Source organism: Nelumbo nucifera, chromosome 4, assembly GCF_055504915.1.
Source record: "Nelumbo nucifera cultivar China Antique chromosome 4, China Antique-T2T, whole genome shotgun sequence".
NCBI lineage: Eukaryota > Viridiplantae > Streptophyta > Magnoliopsida > Proteales > Nelumbonaceae > Nelumbo > Nelumbo nucifera.
In genome coordinates, this window is record NC_142652.1 from 76,158,612 (window position 1) to 76,165,751 (window position 7,140).

Here is a 7,140-nt window from a genome sequence, read left to right on the forward strand (position 1 = left end):
CGATATAACCGTACATCTTGAAATAGGTGGAATGGCATGGCATGAAAATTGGGCGGTTCCACTTGTGGTACCGGTAAAAAAATGTTTTAACTGTTTTACTGTTACCCCCATGGAAAACTGAATCATGTCGCTGTTTTAAACCTTGATCCTTATTTCTTTACATAACACAAATAAATCAAATAGTACAAATCTATTTGCCAATTGCTATTCACATTACTGAGCAGTATTTTTTTCTCCAACAGTTGCATTTGGCACTCAAAGATGGTAAAAATGTAGAATAGTGGGGATAGTTATCAAACCAAGATTTCAAAGCATCAATTTATTGGTTTATTTGTTATTTTAATTTTTTTGGTTGATATGGAATGAGAATTGGTCCATATTCACTGATAATTCAATATTCATAAACACCACAAGCTGCAGACGTATGACGTATCCGATACGAGCTCGGATCTGCTACCCACATCTGTAGGCATGGATGTGGGAACATGGGGGAGCAGATCCCGAGTCATCCGATACCATCATTGTCAACCTCAAACCAGTCATCCGATACCTTACACTCGGTGCTCAGATTGGGGTGAAGCTGTAAGCGTCTTGACCACTATTTTTGCCAAAAAAAAAAGGCTTAATTTGAAAAGAATTTTATCTCTTAGTACTATTTCGTCAGTTTGGGGACAGATAGGGTGGACCAAGGTTCAAAGTAACGATACATATCGGCCTGTATCGGCCAATATATATATCGTTCCAGGACCCTTTCTATACGCCCCTACAGTGGGTGTATCGGGGGTCTGACCGATTCAGGGGTGGAGGAGCCCTAAACCGGCCCCCCTGAACTGGTTGCGAAAAAAATAGAAAAAAAAATAACTAAAAGCAGTATCGATTTGCCCGATATGCCCCTACCGGCATATCAGGCGTATTGATATTTTCAACCTTGGGGTGGACCACTAGAATTTTATCTCGAGCAACCTTTAGTCAAAAGAAATTCGATGATAGAAATACATTTCTTCTCACAAAATGCCAACTTACTCGAATGCTGGTAGGGGCATATCGGGCGAATCAATACTGCTTTTTGTTGCTTTTTTTTTTATTTTTTTTTCACAACCAGTTCAGGGGGGACAGTTTAGGGCTCCTCCACACCCTGAACCAGTAAGACCCCCGATACACCCATTGTAGGGGTGTATCGTAGGGGAATACTATCGACCGATACGGGCCAATACTTTGAACCTTAGGTTCAAAGTCACCCCAAAAAAACAAAAGGGTGTATCAGCATTTGATCCGTACATTTTTATATATATTGGCCTGAGTACCATTAAGCATGGATTATTAACATATAAAGGAACTTGAAAAATAACCTTAAAAATGGCCGCATGGATTATTAACTTATAAAAAAGGAACTTGAAAATTAACCTTAAAAATGTCTGGCACTTTGGAAAACCAAGTTTTTAACAAGCTATTCGAGCTCGGCTCATGAAAAAATTGTTTCGATTCGATCTAAACCCAATTTTGAATCAAACTCGAGCCTAATATATAAACTCATTTCTCATTCGTTAATCAAGCCAAACTCAAACCCAATAAAGCTTGGCTCATGAGACTCACAAATTAATCGAGCTTTTACATATATACATATATATTTATATTATTATATATAAATATATAATAATAACCAATTTTCGTACTTCATAATTTTTTATATATATATTTTTTGTTTATATAAAATATTTGGTTCACAGTCAAATTCGAACCGAACTGAATTTGAACTTACAAGCATTAAACTTGAGTCAAATTCGAAGTCTAAGTCTAATTCTAGTCAAAAGCTCTAACTCGAACTCGAGCATAATGTTTATTGGCGAATCAAATTCGAATAACTAAATATTTGGTTCGGCTTGACTCGAATCCACCCCTTCATGCGAATGCAATATGTCGATAATTTGAAAGAGATTTGCAAACACACTTGATGTATCCACTTAAATCCAATCATAATAACCATTTAATCTAATACTCGGGAATAATGTGGATCGGTGGTAACTGGACATGAAACTCACATTATGCTGGTTCTAAGTCAAAACTTTCAATACCTGTGACAAAAATCAAGAACGATAGAGAGAGAGAGAGTGTTGAGGGCCCGGGAATAGGATCTCGTCACGGGTCAGTTCACAGGGAAAACCTCCTGTTTTCCCTTATTCCTTCATGCTCGTGATGAACCTATCTTGGCGCTTTCGGTGATTTGTCCAAGAGATCACCAACTCTCCTAACTCACTCTTGACTGAATAATTTGATATCTCATTCAATAATGGGGTCTCCTTAAATAGGAGATTACAAGAGTCCTAATCAAAGGGAGTCTCCTTGCTGAATAGGAAGACTTCCAGTTCTATCTTGCTAAGGATAAGATAAGCTAATCCTAATCTGATAAGCTACTAACAAGATAAGATAAGCTAAGCTAATCCTAATATGATAAGCTATTAACAAGATAAGATAAGAGATAAGAACAATAAGATAAGAACAAACAAAATGAGCTAATCTAATCTAGATAAGGCTGCTATTGCCGAACTGGGTAGGATGAGCATCACTGAATCTTTGCTACTGCTGGCGGTGGGCCCGGGGCCTGTTGCTGCCGGCGGCGATGGTAAGTCTTTCCGAGGAAGGCGTCCATAACATTACTCCCCTCTTGGACTACGAGCTTGTCCTCAAGCTCGAAAGTTGGATATGTGGCTTGGAACTCTGCCAATGGGATCCATGTGGCTTCTGTTGGTGGTAGATCACACCATTCCACCAAGACTTCAAGGATTCCACGATTGAAACGAGAGCGGGTGACAGTTTTAGGCTGGGAGACCAGTTTGCCATCTTTCAAGGGTGGCAGGGAGGGAACTTGGTCCGGGGGAACACCCGTAAATGGTTTCAGCAAGGAGATGTGGAAGACATCATGAATTCGGCTAGTCTCTGGCAATTCCAACTAGTAGGCCACACTGCCAATCCGTCGCAAAACCTTGTAGGGCCCATAGAACTTAGGGGCCAACTTCGGGGCAGCCTTGTGGCGCAAGGAGCGCTGCCGGTAGGGCTAGAGCTTCAACCAAACAAATTGTCCTAGATCGAACGACAGTTCCCGGTGGTGCTTATCATAGTGGAGCTTCATGCGGAGTTGGGCCTGCTGTAAGCGAATGCGGACGCCGGCGAGGAGGGCGTCGCGGTCTTGTAAGGAGTGATCGATTGCGTCCAAGCAAGTAGATCCGGGCTCGTAGGACAACAAGCGGGGAGGATCCTTGCCGTAAACGACGCGAAAGGGAGTCGTGCCGAGGGAGGAATGGTAGGCTGTGTTGTAGTAGTACTCGGCCCAAGGAAGCCATTCCAACCACCATCGAGGTTGATCGCCTACGAAACAGCAGAGATACATCTCGATAGTACGGTTAACCACTTCCGTCTGACCGTCGGTTTGTGGCCGATAAGCTGATGAGTAGGCCAGGGTGGTGCCGTGTAGTCGAAATAACTCTTTCCAGAAGGCACTAGTGAAGACTGGGTCTCTATCGCTGACGATGGATTCCGGCAACCCATGTAAGCGAAAGATATGTGTAAAGAAGGCGAGGGCAACCGAAGTGGCACTGTACGGGTGTGATAGAGGAATGAAGTGCGCGTATTTAGAGAAGTGGTCGACTACCACAAAGAGAACTGATTTGCCCCCTACCTTGGGAAGTCCCTCAATGAAGTCCATGGAGATGTCGGCCCAGATCTGCGATGGGATGGAAAGGGGCTGAAGGAGGCCTGTCGGGTGTAGGTTTTCCCATTTGTGCTGTTGGCATGTGGAGCAATTCTGGACAAAATCTTGAATAGAAGTCTTCATACCTCGCCAATGGAAATCAGTCCGGACGCGGTGTAGTGTTTTTTGAATGCCCTCATGGGTGGAGTTATGGATGCCAATGATGATGGTGGGAATCAACGGGCAGTCTGCTGGAAGATGGACTTGTCCCTTATACAGTACCAACCCGTCGTGAAGTGACCAATCGGGGTTGGTCGTGCCGGTCTGGATCTTCTGCAGTAAGAGCGACCATTCCGGGGACTGTGGTGCTACCTTCTTAATGTCGTCAAACAGAGAGATCCGAGGTTGGGAAATGCTACATAGAATCATCGCATCTTCTTCTCGCCTAGACAAGGCATCAGCTGCACGGTTAGAGGATCCCGCCTTATTTTCCACCCGGAAGTCAAACCCGAGCAGTTTGCTAACCCAATGCTACTGAGGGGAAGTGGTGAGACGCTGCTTTAAGAGGTATTTGAGGCTGTAATGATCAGTTTTGACGATGAACGACCGCCCCCACAAATATGGCCTCCAGTGCTGGATGGCTCGGGCAAGGCCGATTAGTTCGCGCTCATAGGCTGGAAGCTTCAGATGCCGGTCGGCCAATCTGCGGCTAAAGAAAGCGATCGGGTGCCCTTGCTGCTGTAGTACGGCCCCAATACCCACTCTGGAAGCATCGCACTCGACTGTAAATTCGAGGGCGAAATTAGGTAATTGCAGGACAGGGGTTGAAGACAGTGCATTTCGCAGTGACAGAAAAGCTTCATCAGCTGCGTCGTCCCATCGAAAGGAGTTTCTCTTCAACAGGTTGGTTAACGGGGCTGCCAATACTCCATAGTTCTGTACAAATTTGCGGTAGTAACCTGTTAAACCGAGGAACCCGCGTAAGACCTTGGCGGATTGAGGTTTGGGCCATTCTGTTATAGCCTGAATCTTGGAACTATCAACTGTTACACCCTGCCCATGGATGATGTGGCCGAGGTAAAGAACCTGTCGTTCCCCGAAGGAGCACTTGGACCGTTTTAGGAATAAGCTGTGTTGGCGTAGGAGTACGAAAACGGTCCTCAGATGGTGGACATGCTCTACCCATGATTTGCTGTAAACGAGGATATCATCAAAGAAAACTAAAACAAATTTGCACAGATGGTGTTGGAATACCTCGTTCATTAGTGCCTGAAATGTAGATGGTGCATTGGAGAGTTCGAATGGCATGACTAAAAATTCGAAGTGGCCATGGTGGGTGCGAAAAGCAGTCTTCTTCACGTCACCGGGAGCCATGCGAACTTGGAAATATCCGGACCTGAGGTCCAACTTAGAGAAATACTGGGCACCATGCAACTCGTCCAGCAGTTCGTCCACAACGGGAATAGGGAACTTATCTTTGATCGTCTGGTCATTGAGTTCTCTATAGTCAACACAGAACCTCCATGTTCCATCCTGCTTCGCCACCAACAGAACCGGCGAAGAGAAGGGGGAGTGACTTTTGCGTATGATCCCTTGGTTCAGCATCGCTGTACATTGTTTTTCTATCTCATCCTTCTATAAGTGAGGGTAGAGATAAGGCCTGACAACGACTGGTGCTGAACCCGCCACCAAAGGAATACGATGGTCGCAAGCTCAGGAAGGGGTAAGGCCCTTCGGTTCCTGGAACAGATCTGAAAACTCGGCGAGAAGTTTTTCCATGGCTGCCGGTTCTGTCTGGAGTGCATGAACCTGCGGTGTCTTTTCTTTAACCCTGCAACCGTGCCATGAAACTTGCTTGCCATTCAGGTGGAAGGTCATGGTGAGTGCGCTGAAGTCCCACAAAATCGGGCCTAGGGTAGTTAACCATTTGACCCCGAGAACAATATCGAACCCATCCAATGAGAGTACAAATAAATCAACAAGAATTAGTTCAAAATTGACCTGTACTGGGACATCTTTACAAATCCCTGGACTGTGAACTTTTTCACCATTTGCGACGGCTACCTGTAGTCGCGGCCGGAGTTCCATTGGTAGTTTTAACTGCAGGGTTGCATGTTCACTTATGAAGTTGTGTGTGCTCCTTGAATCGACGAGAATGCGCACCGGCTGACCTGCGATCTGTGCCTGTAACTACATGGTCTGAGAGGTTTTAATACCAGTGATCGCATGGAGAGAGATCTCTGGTTCGAATGTGACGGGTTCCCCTTCCTCCTTCTCTTGCTCATCTATGAGAAGGCAAAAAAGCCTCTTACATCTATGTCCTGCCGAGTAGAGGTCATCACAGTTGAAACATTGACCTCTCGCTCGACGCTCTGCCATTTCTTCCCTGGTCAAGCGCTTGATGGGAGGAGTGACCATGTTACTGCCTGTACTTGTCACTGCTCTAGAGGTGGTGATCGTGGGAGGCTTCATTTCCCGGCTGGTAGCATAAGAGGGGGTCGTTGCTGCTGGTCTTGGGGGCACCCACGAGTTCGGTGGACGACCCACATTAAAAATTCCGCGGCTGAGTTGCAGCTTGCACTCAAATGCACGGGCTAAGTTCATGGCTGTGACCAAATTTGGGGGATTCTACATCTCGACATCCACTCGCAGGGGTTTTGCTAACCCTACTGTGAACATATCCACTTGCTGGTCTGGTCGCACGAAGGATGCCCTCGCGAGGAGGGTTTGGAACTGTCGCTGGTATTCAGCAACTGTTCCGGTCTGTTTAAGGTTAATTAGCTCACCCAGTGGGTTGCGGGTCAATGAGGGTCCAAACCGAAGAAGGCAATAGGATTTAAACTGGGGCCAACTGAGCTTGGGTTCTTCTTGCTCTAACCGATAAAACCAAAGCTGTGCTTCTTCTGTTAAATGAAAGGCGGCTAGGCTTACCTTGTTCTGGTCATTTGTCCGTTGATTCCGGAAGAACTACTCACAGCGATACAGCCAGCCTAGGGGGTCTCCGTTGTCGTTGTACAATGGGAACTCCAGCCTGCTGTACTTGGAAATGATGGCTGTTCCATGGCCGATGGACTGCTGTCCGCCGGAAGACTCTGGCAGATCTAGCCGACGATCGTTAGTTGCTGTCCCTCCGTCAGAGTTCCTTTCCCTGCTGGAAAGAAACACCTCCATTAGTCGTCACAGTTTTCGCACCTCACCTTTGATCTCACGAACTACAGAGCTGGTCTCCACGAGTTGGTGCTCGAGGTCGTGGACCCTGGAAGGTAACTGCTCCAGATCTCCCATGACGCTTTGCTCTGATACCAAGTTGTTGAGGGCCCGGGAATAGGATCTCATCACGGGTCGGTCCACGGGAAAAACCTCCTGTTTTCCCTTGTTCCTTCCTGCTCGTGATGAACCTATTTTGGCGCCTTCGGTGATTTGTCCAAGAGATCACCAACTCTCCTAACTCACTC